Source organism: Podarcis pityusensis (genome assembly GCF_964106645.2).
Source record: "Podarcis pityusensis genome assembly, chromosome: 12".
In the NCBI taxonomy this organism is placed as follows: domain Eukaryota; kingdom Metazoa; phylum Chordata; class Lepidosauria; order Squamata; family Lacertidae; genus Podarcis; species Podarcis pityusensis.
Genome location: NC_138037.1, coordinates 5844111 through 5858752, shown reverse-complemented (window position 1 = coordinate 5858752; position 14642 = coordinate 5844111). Strand labels below are relative to the sequence as shown.

The following is a 14642-nucleotide window of genomic DNA, read 5'->3' as shown; positions in this document are numbered from 1 at the left end:
ACCTCTTTATCTACTTGCACTTTGATGTGCTTTTGAACTGCTAGGTTGGCAGGAGCTGGGACCGAGCAACGGGAGCTCACCCCGTCACGGGGATTCAAACCACCGACCTTCCGATCAGCAAGTCCTAGCTCTGTGGTTTAACCCACAGCCCCACCCGCGTCCCTTAAGTACGGTATATTGTTAGTGAAATACAATTAAGAAGAAGTTTTGGAATGCTTTGGTTTTGGAACAGACTACCGGAATGGATTAAGTTTGAGAACCAAGGCACCGCTGTATATAAAAATGAGCAAACCAGTGATGTTTTAGGGAGCAGGCTAGCAGGCGGGGCCCATGACTTGCATCATAGGAGCCTACACAACACAAAACAATGTTGCTGTATGTACGTTTTATTTTATTGGTTTTTTTATCTTATATTTTGAAAATGTACTGTACATCCAGGTTTTTTCCCTTTAATTTATTTGGGGCCCCCAAGAGAGTGGGGCCCTAAGTTTGTTTGTTTAGCTTATACATAAATCCGGCACTGGGTATGCCCCGAACAGCAACAAAAAGTGCTAGGAGATGCGTTTATGTACAGTATTTCTGATGCCATGTGTAGTTTGGTCATCAAAAAACATCCCATTGCAGGCCCTGAATATTAGTGCCAGGGCTGAGGGCAGAGAGGTCATGCTCAGTTTGATTGGGAGGTGTAGATTATTATTATTATTAATTGAATTTATATACTGCCCTATACCCGGATGTCTCAGGGTGGATCACATAAAAATATCACAGTACAGAGGTACCTCTGGTTACAGACGCTTCAGGTTACATACGTTTCAGGTTACAGACTCCGCTAACCCAGAAATAGTACCTCGGGTTAAGAACCTTGCTTCAGGATGAGAACAGAAATCGTGCTCCGGCGGCATGGTGGCAGCGGGAGGCCCCATTAGCTAATGTGGTGCTTTAGGTTAAGAACAGTTTCAGGTTAAGAATGGACCTCTGGAACGAATTAAGTTCTTAACCCGAGGTACCACTGTATAAAATATAAAATAAAAGCAATAACCCAACAATAGCCCCCCCCCCCAAAGAGCCACATTTTAAAAGCGTATGGGATTTTGATCAAGTTAACCAAAAGCCTGGTTAAAAAGGAACGTTTTTGCCTGGGGCCTAAAGGTGTATAATGAAGGTGCCAGGCGAACTTCCTTGGGGAGAGAATGCCACAGATGGGGAGCCACTGCAGAGAAGGCCCTGTTCTCGTGTTGCCACTCTCCAAACCTCTTGAGGAGGTTGATGAGTGCTAGCAAGAAAAATTGTGAGAAGAGAGGGAGAGAGAAAGCTACAATTTTTTAAAAAAATTGCACAATTTAGGAACTGCCCCTCTAGTGAGCAACTGAACCTGTCCCTCTGTAATCTCCATTTGGGAAATGAGACCTATGTGTTTGTGCACCCTACAAGTCAATGTGGGTCTCAGGCTAGGATTCCTGGCAGCCCCATCTTGCAAGAAGCCTTTTCCTTCTGAGCCACCGTGTCTTTCCTCCGGAGTGTTTTCCAAGGTAATTCCATTGGACAGAACAAAAACAAAGGGTGGGGGGAATTATCCCGTGATGTCCTAAGTTTCTTATAATGCAGCAGATGTTTTCATACAGTGCCAGCACTTAATAAATGGCAGCGTATTCACACTGTCAAGGTTGTAAACCTAATAAATTGCATTTAATACAGAAATAAATACAGCGTGGCCACATTTCAAACAGACTCGAAAGTATCCCCGCCTTATATAAAAGAGAAGGGGGCTGGTATGTGGTTACAGTCTGGAGAATGTGTGTGTATGTGTGTGTGTGTAGGCAGACACTTATTTTGTTGTTGTTATTCAGTCGTTTAGTCGTGTCCGACTCTTCGTGACCCCATGGACCAGAGCACGCCAGGCACTCCTGTCTTCCACTGCCTCCCACAGTTTGGTCAAACTCATGCTGGTAGCTTCGAGAACACTGTCCAACCATCTCTTCCTCTGCCGCCCCCTTCTCCTTGTGCCCTCCATCTTTCCCAACATCAGGGTCTTTTCCAGGGAGTCTTCTCTTCTCCTGAGGTGGCCAGAGTATTGGAGCAACAGCTTCAGGATCTGTCCTTCCAGTGAGCACTCAAGGCTGATTTCCTTCAGAATGGAGAGGTTGGATCTTCTTGCAGTCCATGGGTCTCTCAAGCGTCTCCTCCAGCACCAGAATCCAAAAGCATCAATTCTTTGGCGATCAGCCATCTTTATGGTCCAGCTCTCACTTCCATACATCATTACATTCCAGGGAATGTGTTTGTGTGTGTGTGTGTTTGTGTGTGTGTGTGTAGGCAGCCACTTATAGGATACTGTTTTATGAGTGGATCCTAGTGATGGGAGGTCGAGAAAAGGTTACAGCCAGCTCTTGGGGAGGTGAAGGGCCACAGCTCAGTGGCAGAACATCTGCTTTGCATGCAGAAGGTCCCAAGTTCGAATCCCGGCATCTCCAGGAAGAATGAGAAGAGAACTCTGTCTAAAATCCTCTCTAGACATTATACTGAGCTAGTTGGACCACTGAGCTAGCTCCATATAAAGCAGCCTCCTTTGAGCAGTGTCTCCCCCAACTCCACCTGTAAAGGAAATTCAAAGTCATTCTCTCTTTTAAAAAAAATTAATATCCAGTTAATATATCCAATCATAATACTCCAATTAAAATAAAAAAAACTAAAATAAAACAAAAACAAATTATAGTGCAAATTATAATTATTAATTTTTCGGAGCTCCCCACGGTCTGGATCTTTGAAGCATATCTCCACATCTCAGTCCTGCCTCTCTTCATTGTTTCCATATTTTCCACATCTCGTTTCTGATGCTTTATAATTCTTGTGGAAAGTCATTCTCAAACAGAACACATTTTAGGATTTTTGAAGAATTGCAAGGAAATTGACAAAATTGTGTAGATTTGTGGGTGGAGGTGTGGAACACATCTCTAAGGGCAGAACGAAATGCTAACCTCCCCCCAAAATGACTCACTGTTACCTGCCAAGATTTTAGACAGAGGTAGTTGTCAGCAGTGAGTAACAACAACAACAACAACAACAACAACAACAACAACAACAACATAATATCATTTATACCCCGCCCATCTGGCTGAGTTTCCCCAGCCACTCTGGGAGGCACCCAAAAGAATATTAAAAACACATGAAACATTAAAAACTTTCCTAAACAGGGATGTCTTCTAAAAGTAAGATAGTTGTTTATTTCCTTGACATCTGGTGGGAGGGCATTCCACAGGGCAGGTGCCACCACCGAGAAGGCCCTCTGCCTGGTTCCCTGTAACCTCACTTCAGAAGGCCCTTGGAGCTGGACCTCAGTGTCCGGGCTGAACAATGAGGGTGGAAATGCTCCTTCAGGTAGAAGCCAACTCAGGGTCAAGGGAGACACAGAAATACATCAGCTCCAGACTAGGTCCCACCCCACACAGGAAGCAGCCCAGACTTCCTGTTATAGAGAACCCAATGGCCAGATTTGTTGGGTGTCGTCAGTCTGCGAGGAAGACAACCCAAGATGCAGTTCTGGTGGCTCGCCACAAGGGGCAGCTGCACACAAGAATGGAAGGATCCCAATTCTGGCTCTGACATCTCTTCACATTGTTCTGTTTTGATTGACAGGCGAGGTAATACTGCCCTGCTACCCTGGACAGCTCCATGCAGGTATCAGACCAGTAGACTCCGTGTAGTTTCAGCAATTGTCTGAATCAGAGGTGCAGGTCTATCTCAGTAGCTTGCATAACCTTCCATGAGGGGGCTGCTTCATTTAAAGGGGTCCAGCCTGCTGTATTCCCTTCTGGGCAACATTTTGTAGACCATGCACCAGTGTGGGCAAGGACAGAGGTGACAGTGGGTAGGGGGAATGAATGTAAATCTGAGCTTTGTGCGGTAGGCTAGCTTCTGCACGCAACTCCTCTCTGATGTCCATGCAGACAAGCACAAGAGGCATCAGCAGATTTAAGGACTTATTCCAGACAGGCAGAAATGATTAACATAGGACCAGTGACGCCTGGGAGAGGGTGTGGTCTGGAGAGAGTTACAAGGGCCAGACAGAAAGACCTGGAGGGCCGTATTCACCTTCCTGTCCTGAAGTTCCTCACCCTTTACCTTCTGGACACTCCAGATAAATATTAAAATTGTATTTCTACGAATGACTTCAAATGACCTCAGGGCTAGGGACAATGGCAACCAACGTCTGTTATTTGGAATCTCATACTGAGCTTCTTTTGCATATAATATTCTGTGGTGGCTCCACGTTTGTGGACTGTTCTCTCCAGAGAGACTCACCTGACACCTTCATCGCATATCTTTAGGCACCAGGCGAAAACATTTCTCTTTCACCTGGCCTAGGGCTGATTAACATTTTATGTCCTTTTAAATGTATTTGTGGGAGGGGGTTATGGGTTTGTTTTTGGTTTGGTTCTAGTTTTTATGACATATTCTGTGTTCTCCTTATGTATTTTTATGTTGTGAGCCACCCTGTGATTTTGGGGTGAAGGGTAGTATACAAATTTAACAACAGCAAGAGGAAGACATCTACATGTTCAGCTGAATCATGTGATAAAGGACTCCTGGAACTTCTCCGTGTAACACCCCTCCCCAACGCAAAGAAAAATATCTCTGCACATTCAGCTCAGATTACACACGTAAGATAATGAAAGATGGGCTCCAAAGTCGCCTCCTCCAACCTGAAGACCTTCAGGTGTTACAGCATTGCAACTCCCATCATCTTGACCATTGGACATGCTGGCTTGGGGCTGTTGCAAGCTGAGGTGCTATAATAATAATAATAATAATAATAATAATAATAATAATAATAATTTATTATTTATTATTTATACCCCACCCATCTGGCTGAGTTTCCCCAGCCACTCTGGGCGGCTCCCAATCAAGTGTTAAAAACAGTACAGCGCTACATATTAAAAACTTCCCTGAACAGGGCTGCCTTCAGATGTCTTCTGAATGTCAGGTAGTTGTTTATTGCTTTGACATCTGATGGGAGGGCGTTCCACAGGGCGGGCGCCACTACCGAGAAGGCCCTCTGTCTGGTTCCCTGTAACCTCACTTCTCGCAATGAGGGAACTGCCAGAAGGCCCTCGGCGCTGGACCTCAGTGTCCAGGCTGAATGATGGGGGTGGAGGCGCTCCTTCAGGTATACAGGACTGAGGCCATTTAGGGTTTGAAAGGTCAGCACCAACACTTTGAATCGTGCTCGGAAACGTACTGGGAGCCAATGCAGATCTCTCAGAACCGATGTTATGTGGTCCCGGCGGCCACTCCCAGTCACCAGTCTAGCTGCCGCATTCTGGATTAATTGCAGTTTCTGGGTCACCTTCAAAGGTAGCCCCACGTAGAGCGCGTTGCAGTAGTCCAAGCGGGAGATAACTAGAGCATGCACCACTCTGGCGAGACCGTCCACGGGCAGGTAGGGTCTCAGCCTGCGTACCAGATGGAGCTGGTAGACAGCTGCCCTGGACACAGAGTTAACCTGCGCCTCCATGGACAGCTGTGAGTCCAAAATGACTCCCAGGCTGCGCACCTGGTCCTTAAGGGGCACAGTTACCCCATTCAGGACCAGGGAATCCCCCACACCCACCCGCTCCCTGTCCCCCAAAAACAGTACTTCTGCTAAGAACATCTTGAGGGCCTCAGGTTAGGGAAGGCTGATCTACATCGCTCGTGAGTGCGATGGAAACTGGCAACCCCAACATATTGCTAAAGAGAAGGTTGAAATGTATTTTATACATCGTATTACTTGACTATGTGTTTTATTTCACAGACAAGAATGTATGTTTCAGTTATATTCCAAGCTCACATAAACATTCATATGAAAGTTAGGCTATATATGTCTGTATAATCAGAACTGAATTATATACTTGTTCAACAGACTAAAGTAATAAAATATGGCAGTGGGGAGAACTGGTTCATATGTTAACGGTTGAAAGTCCCTTCTTGTTAATAAAAAGAGAATTCTGAAGGCATGCATGCACACACACCAAACACCTCTCGCCATTTGTTTTGCGTCTCATGAAACCCCCCTCTTGAAAACTGCTCTGACCTCTGCTGAATTGGAACCACAGGACTGTCACACTCAGGTCCACCTTAGAATTCATGCACCCATCTATCTGATTGCGCTGCATCATGGGATTTGTAGTGTTCATCAAAAGCACGGCAGATTTTCTTCTGGCAAGATTCTCAGTTGCTGGAACAACAATGCAATGTCCTAATTTCTTCTCTTGAGGGTTGAAGCCACAGATGCCGTGTACCGAAGTAACTCTATGGATCTCATGATGTCGATGAGTAGTTCTGAGTTCAACTGTGGCAATGGACAACCAAGAATGATATCACAAGGAGCCACTGACACAAGAGGGCAACAGACCTCAATGCCTCTCCTAAGGTCCTACTGATGATCTGGAGCCTGGAGGTGAATGGGAGTATTAGATCCTCATGGAGCGTTCTCTTTTTGGCCTGGATGGTGTATACCTGAAGGAGCGTCTCCACCCCCATTGTTCAGCCCAGACACTGAGGTCCAGCTCCGAGGGCCTTCTGGCGGTTCCCTCATTGCAAGAAATGAAGCTACAGGGAACCAGGCAGAAGGCCTTCTCTGTAATGGCTCCCACCCTGTGGAATGCATTCCTGTCAGATGTCAAAGAGATAAATAATTTTATGACCTTCCATAGACATCGGAAGGCAGTCCTGTATCGGTATGCTTTTAATGTGCAATGTTTTATTATGTTTTTATGTATGTTGGAAGCCACCCAGAGTGGCTTGGGCAGGGTAAAGTAAAGGTAAAAGGAACCCTGACCATTAGGTCCAGTCGTGGCCAGCTCTGGGGTTGCGGCACTCATCTCGCTTTATTGGCTGAGGGAGCCGGTGTACAGCTTCCGGGTCATGTGGCCAGCATGACTAAGCCACTTCTGGCGAACCAGAGCAGTGCATGGAAATGCCATTTACCTTCCTGCCGGAGCAGTACCTATTGATCTACTTGAACTTTGACGTGCTTTCGAACTGCTAGGTTGGCAGGAGCAGGGACCGAGCAACAGGAGCTCACCCCATCGCGGGGATTCGAACCACTGACCTTCTGATCAGCAAATCCTAGGCTCTGTGGTTTAACCCACAGCGCCACCTGCGTCCCTAATAATCCAATAATAGCCCCCCCCAAGAGCCACATTTTAAAAGGGTATGGGATGTTGATCAGGTTAACTAAAAAAGGTAAAAGGTAAAGGTACCCCTGCCTGTACGGGCCAGTCGTGTCCGACTCTAGGGTTGTGCACCCATCTCACTTAAGAGGCCGGGGGCCAGCGCTGTCCGCAGACACTTCCGGGTCACGTGGCCAGCGTGACGAAGCTGCTCTGGCGAGCCAGCACCAGTGCAACACACGGAAACGCCGTTTATCTTCCCGCTATAAAGCGGTACCTATTTATCTACTTGCACTTAGGGGGGCTTTGGAACTGCTAGGTGGGCAGGAGCTGGGACCGAAAGATGGGAGCTCACCCCGCCGCGGGGATTCGAACCGCCGACCATGCGATCGGCAAGCCCTAGGCGCTGAGGTTTTACCCACAGCGCCACCCGCGTCCCTAGGTTAACTAAAAGCCTGGTTAAAAAGGAACGTTTTTGCCACAGCGCCACCCGCGTCCCATTTTGGGCAGGGTACAAATGATAAAATCATCAAAATCATCAGCATCATCAGGATGGATATGTGACTGTTTGTAGAAACTAAATGACTTTAGAAAGGTAAGATTCACTTTCGCTGCTTCTCCCACTTTCACTTCTATCTCCACCCACCATTGGCATGTGGCCACAAGATGTTTCCCTAGATGGGAATGTAGCCCTCAAAATGAAAAATGTCCCCTACCCCTGTTCTAGGAGGAAGGGGGAAGAAGAAAATCTCAGAAATTTGTATCAGAATTTCCCTCCTCCACATCAGGCTATATAGCGTAGAACGCCAAAACTGCAGACGTAGCATTTTCGACATCTAACGAAAGGAGCTGATTTGAGAAGACAGTCCGGGCCATTTGGAAGGGGCTGTTGGTGGGATCTGGAATTCTAATATGTCATTGTGACACTTGGGTCTTTTTAGCATCGCCACTCTTCAAAGCGCAATCCACCTTCGCACACTTTGTTCTTTAGCTATCACCAACAGGATCTGCTAATAAAATCCAGAACAGCAGCTGGGGCCAATTACCTCCGCTGGGAGGCTAAGCCAGAAGAGCTGCCTGAAAGGTCGATGTATAGTACAAAATGTGTCACCAAGGCTGAGACCAGATGGCTTCATGGGGGACAGGAGAAGGAGGCTTGCTGAGAGGTGGGATGGGGAAAGAAAGAGGAACATGCAATGATACCTCCCCAAAGTCTCAAAGCAGACTCTCTCTTCTCATTTAGGCTGCAACCCAAGGGCTGATCTACATGTTACACAGAACAAGGTGGTCAACTGAGGAGGTATATAAGAAGGGCCCTGCTGAATTACACCAACAGGCATATCGGGTCTAGTATCCTGCTCTCACAGTGGGCAATCAGATCCCCATGATGAGAAGCCCACAAACAAGACATTGGACCCTGGAAAACTGGTGTGGAACATTGTTAAAGATTGAATTACAAAGCATATAGAAGAGCAAGCCTTGCTGAATTACAAAGCATATAGAAGAACAAGCCTTGCTGAATTACAAAGCATATAAAAGAGCAAGCCTTGCTGAATTACAAAGCATATAGAAGAACAAGCCTTGCTGAATTACAAAGCATATAGAAGAGCAAGCCTTGCTGAATTTACAGAGCATATAGAAGAACAAGCCTTGCTGAATTACAAAGCATATAGAATAAGAAGCCTTGCTGAATTACAAAGCATATAGAAGAGCAAGCCTTGCTGAATTTACAAAGCATATAGAAGAACAAGCCTTGCTGAATTACAAAGCATATAGAAGAGCAAGGCTTGCTGAAGCAGAACCAGCTGAAATGATCCAACTGACCGATTGTACTGGACTGAGCCCTGGGTTGTATCCATTAGGCAAACTGAGGCAAATTCCTTCAGGTGGCTGGGAGTGGCTCATTAGTGCCCCCCCCCCATTTGCTGGTTCCCCCACCTCATTGCTGCCACAACCCACCCAGCTCTTGTGGGCCTGTTCACATTGCCTGTCCACTCCCTCACTTCCATAATGGCTTCCTGGAAGCAGCAGCAAAAATGTACATTCAAGTATCCCATGGATGTGAGTGAAATAGAGAGCAAGAGGGTGATAATAATAATAATAATAATAATAATAATAATAATAATAATAATATTTATTTATACCCCGCCCTCCCCAGCCAAGGCCGGGCTCAGGGCAGCTAACAAGCAATAATAAAAACAAGTTGAATGAATACAACTTAAAAACAAGATTAAAATACAACATTAAAACATCGAAACATTAAAATGCAGCTTCATCACAGGAGGAGAAAGGAAAAAAGAAAGAGGGGGAGGGAATCAAATTGGCTCCAAGCCAAAGGCCAGGCGGAACAACTCTGTCTAACATGGCCCTGTGGAAAGAGATCAGATCCTGCAGGGCCCTGGTCTCATGAGACAGAGCGTTCCACCAGGCCGGAGCCAGTGTTGACCTCTAGGGTGTTGCTATTTATGGACCTTAAGGTCCTCCGTGGGGCATACCAGGAGAGGCGGTCCCGTAGGTACGAGGGTTCTAGGCCATGATGGGGTGGTGCATGATTTGGTCACAAGTGGCCCCCTCTAGGTCTGGTGACTTTGCACAGCCTTGAAAATCAGTTCTACAGAAGGGAGGAGGGTGGGGAATGACACTGGTACATTTGGAATCAAACCCCTGTCATTTAGGCTCTCAGAGATACGATCACTGGAGTGTTGGAGCCAATTGAGAGAGAGAATCAGCCACGCCACAAACGGAACGACTGGACTGGGTCTTAGACAGCTGGCCAATAAACTATATGGCAGCTTCATGTCTGCGCCCCATGACCTTTCTGGGGGCCGGAGGAGGTAATGTGAAGTTCCCACACTTGATGTGACCAGCACATGGATTCGAAAACAGCCTTGAGAATTCGGCCCAGTCTATTGTCTGGGGGTGTGGAAACTTTTGATTATGTGTTACTATTCATCAATTTTATAGTGATAGTCATAATGGGCAGAGACCTATGAGGTCATTTTGGCAAATTACCTGATTTTTCCATCTACTCCTTGATTCTAAACATTTAGGAAAGATTATAGCCAACATTTTCTGCATATTAGTTTGGAGACATTCTGCCGCCTCTTCTAATACACACAGAAAGAGAGAGGGAGAGGGAAAACATGGCTCATTTGCATATATGGTTAAAATAAATGCATGCAAAGGGCAGAAATTTCGGTTAAAAAAAATGTATACCTCCTTTCATCTGTTGATCTCAGCATAAAAGCAGAAAAACAAAACAAATACCTGAACTAAATGCAATAATATTTGAGTCCGTATTTGTGCACCTGGAATAATTAAAAAAGAAATACAGTTGTTTACAGAAATCCATGTTTAACACTTTGAAACCAACATTCTGAAGTCTGCTTGGATGTTTTGGTTGTGGTATCGGTGCATGTTATAAAATCTCAAGAAGTTGGTTCCTGGAGAGCTTTGCAAATAAGTGTTGAAACACTGTCAATATGTTCTCGACTTTGAACGAGTGTCAGTTAGGAGGCTCAGAGGCAGGAATGGAGAATAACGAAGGATACGGTTTTGTTCTGCAGGGTCTTTGGGCCCACAGGGCAAGTGGTAACAAACATACCCAAGCCTCTCCCACTCCTGGTCCAGATCAGGTTTAAGGCAAGTCAAGGCAAATCAGGACCCTGGGCAGCTCCCAGAGGGCCCTGTTGGCTGAGTTGGAGAAGATGTTCCCTCAACCAGGAAGCAAGCAGCATCCTCCGAAACCTCCACCGCCTTGTGAGAGCTGCAAACCATCTTTAAATGGATGGAAACCATCTTTAAATTGGCCGCATTGCCACGTCTGAAGTTGTTGTTGTTTAGTTGTTTAGTTGTGTCCGACTCTTCGTGACCCCATGGACCAGAGCACGCCAGGCACTCCTGTCTTCCACTGCCTCCCGCAGTTTGGTCAAACTCATGCTTCGAGAACACTGTCCATCAATCTCATCCTCTGTCGTCCCCTTCTCCTTGTGCCCTCCATCTTTCCCAACATCAGGGTCTTTTCCAGGGAGTCTTCTCTTCTCATGAGGTGGCCAAAGTCTTGGAGCCTCAGCTTCAGGATCTGTCCTTCCAGTGAGCACTCAGGGCTGATTTCCTTCAGAATGAATAGGTTTGATCTTCTTGCAGTCCATGGGACTCTCAAGAGTCTCCTCCAGCACCATAATTCAAAAGCATCCATTCTTCGGCGATCAGCCTTCTTTATGGTCCAGCTCTCACTTCCATACATCACAACTGGGAAAACCATAGCTTTAACTATATGGACCTTTGTTGGCAAGGTGATGTCTCTGCTTTTTAAGATGCTGTCTAGGTTTGTCATCGTTTTTCTCCCAAGAAAAGTGGAGAGTTTTGACTAAATGTAATCCACCTGGAGCAGGAACCAGCAAGCCACTCCAGCATCCCTGCCAAGAAAATTCCATGGACAAAAACTTCTGAAGTTACATCTTCCTATACGGTTGTGGATCAGAAATGCAAGCATGATGACAGAGCCATGTTCTCAAGTTGAAGCAGTGTAGAAGGAGAAGGTGAGGGCTTAACCCTCAAGTGGGGCAACTGGTGCATCATCTGAATTGAAGTCCGTGGGCTAAGACTGAGACCTGAGGAAGGGGATGTGAGAACAGGATGCTGGAGTAGGTGGAACGTTGACCTGACCCATCAGGTTCTTCTTATGTTCTTATGACAGATAGCAGACTTCACCAGAGATGAGTAGCACCATGTGGTCTGAGCAAGGCTTAGCTGGGACAGGAAGTCCTTCATACCTCTTCCTGTCCAGAATGATCCAATCACCAGGCAGGGTGGATGGAATCAGTGTAGGGGAAAGAAGGCGCTTCATTTAGAAAACTTTCACTGAAGGTTCAGCACTTTATCCAGGGGTCAGTAAGGTTTACCTCACCTGGGCCGGTTCACTCCCACGGAGATTGCTCCATAGGCTGGATCGCATCAGCACAGACGCAATTTCCGGCATCTGCACAGATGCAATTTCCAGTGCCATGGAAGCGAATCCCTGCTCCCCACTATGCTGGTTTAGTGCAGTGTGCAGGGACTCATCGAGAGGGTGGCTCGGTTCAGGGGTGGCTCTTGGGCCGTTTAAACAACCCCACAGGTTGCTGGCACCTGAGTTTATCACACAGGTCAGTGCCATTAAAACAAACAAATGTTAGGGAGGCATTCCCTCCAGCAAGTAAGGCACAGTAAGGACTGAACACGCTTCTTAACCACAGAAGTTTGAGGATCAGTGGGAAAAGGAAAGCTGGGGAGTGGGGAGTTTATAACAGAGTAGCTTACAATTTGATGTAGCCTGTCTAGATTAGGGTGGTGGGTTCAGTGTTGCCAAATAAGAAGAACAGCACCACAAGTAAGAGGACAAAATGTGATATAAAGGTAAAGGGACCCCTGAGCATTAGGTCCAGTCATGACCGACTCTGGGGTTGCGGCACTCATCTCGCTTTATTGGCCAAGGGAGCCGGCGTACAGCTTCCGGGTCATGTGGCCAGCAGGACTAAGCCGCTTCTGGAGAACCAGAGCAGCGCACAGAAACGCCGTTTACCTTCCCGCCAGAGTGGTACCTATTTATCTACTTGCATTTTGACATGCTTTCTAACTGCTAGGTTGGCAGGAGCAGGGATTGAGCAACTGGAGCTCACCCCATCACGGGGATTCGAACCGCCAACCTTCTGATTGGCAAGTCCTAGGCTCTGTGGTTTAACCCACAGCGCCACTCGCGTCCCCAAAATGTGGTATAGATCTGCATAAAATATGCTCAAGAATCTAAGAAAGATTCAGTATTTATTTAAATATGGATCTACCAAATCTGCAGTTTCTGAAGTAATACCAGGATTGGAACACAGTCATTCTTTAAAAATTCGCAGCTCTGCAAATTTTGCAAAGTTGCAGTTCTCCATCAAAGCAACATGTGGAAATTATATATAGATCAGGATAAAGTGTGCACAAAAATCAATGTGTTAGTGAAAAAGAACATAGAACAAGGTGCTTTGCCAAGATGTGTATATTAGACAAAGTTGAAGACAGAAGAAATTTGCACTAAAACACTGATGAGTTTTCATAAGGACTTTGAAAAATAATACCATAAACTGATGCGGGAATGTGCAGAACTGAACTTAAATTTGGAAACGGAGAGACAGTGAAATTGACAAATTCAACCCACCTCCCATAACGCACGTTCCCTTTCCATCTGTATGTACTGAACGATCCATCATTGTTCAAGCTGGCCATGATAAAGGTTCCCATTTCCCATCTTCTATCCTCAAAACATCTTCACAACCTTGTAAATAAATAAAAATAGATACTCCCCCCCATCCCCACAAAAAAGCAGCTGTTTCCCATTCCTCGTTACACAACGAGCCCTAAAAGAAAATGTTGTTTATCAAGTCCGGGGAGTTGCCCGGAGTGCAACGCCCCACCATCTCCCGTAAGTCTTTAATCAGTGCACATCTGGACTGCATTGCCAGTCACTGGGGAATGAGTGGAAGCTGTGACAGGACAACCTGCACGCATTTTCTATGAATGCGATTATTAGGGCTTGTGTCCATCCATTCTTAAAGGTGGACAGGGAGCGAGGCAGGAAAAGGAGGAGAAGACAGTTTTGGCAAGCCCAGAACATCTCAGTGGCATGTGGAAGCCATTAATAGTCTCTGAAGAAAGCTTGGCTGGAGGGAATGGCTTCTGCTATATGTGAACCTTGGCACTTCCCTTGGCAGTAGCTGTATGGAAAGCTGAGCATTCTGCTCCAGGAATGTCAGGGACAACGTCAGGGACAGGTGAGGGTGGGGCTTCAAAGGAGCAATCAGGAGCTTAGTAGTGGTTTCAATGGAAACTGCCCCTCTCCTTCAGCACTGCTGCATGAACCTTCTGAAAACTAGAGGTCCAAAGAGCAGTGCAAGGCAGTTTGAACGTCCTTTTGCAAGCAGCATGGAGCTGTTTGCAAAAGGGCTTTTAAATAGCCCCCGGGCTGCACATTGAAGTCCCAACAAGCAGGAGCTTCAAAGCTCAGGATCACCTTGCATCACTGTGATGTCAGGTGATTGACAGATGGGTGGCCCAACCCACCTGTCAAATTTAGCCCAGTAGGGGTGGAAGGTATGGATCTTGCCAGCTAGCCAGAAAAAGTTTACGGGCTACATGCACAAATGGTCTGACCTGGTGCAAGGCAACTTCTCGTGTTCCTAACATGCAACTCTTGAAATCTCACCAGTCTTTGGTTTAATTTGTCTCAGACAAGAACTTTGACATCTCACCCAATGCTTAATTTGGAGGCTGCTTTGATGGTGGCATGTCATGTTCCCCTCAGTTCTGTGTGGACCTGGCATGGTGTGGCAGCCCCAGCAGGAGGATGAAGGAGTGGGAGCAGGTCAGAGGACTGGAAGGCTGCCCTCAGGAACAGAGGAGGGAGGTCCTCTCTTGTGACTCTAGATGTCAAAGTGGGGGAAGCAGATCTGTTGGCTGTCTCCACCACAT

At 46.5% G+C, this 14642-nt stretch overlaps 1 long non-coding RNA gene across 1 annotated transcript in view; it reads left to right on the top strand.

Moving 5' to 3' along the window:
- Window positions 1-7897: 7897 nt before the first annotated feature.
- Window positions 7898-14642, top strand: part of LOC308459172 — a 142176-nt gene continuing 135431 nt past the window's right edge. The window contains exon 1 of the long non-coding RNA XR_013977846.1: window positions 7898-7911. This is a non-coding gene — a long non-coding RNA (uncharacterized lncRNA). The remainder of the gene's footprint in view (window positions 7912-14642) is intronic.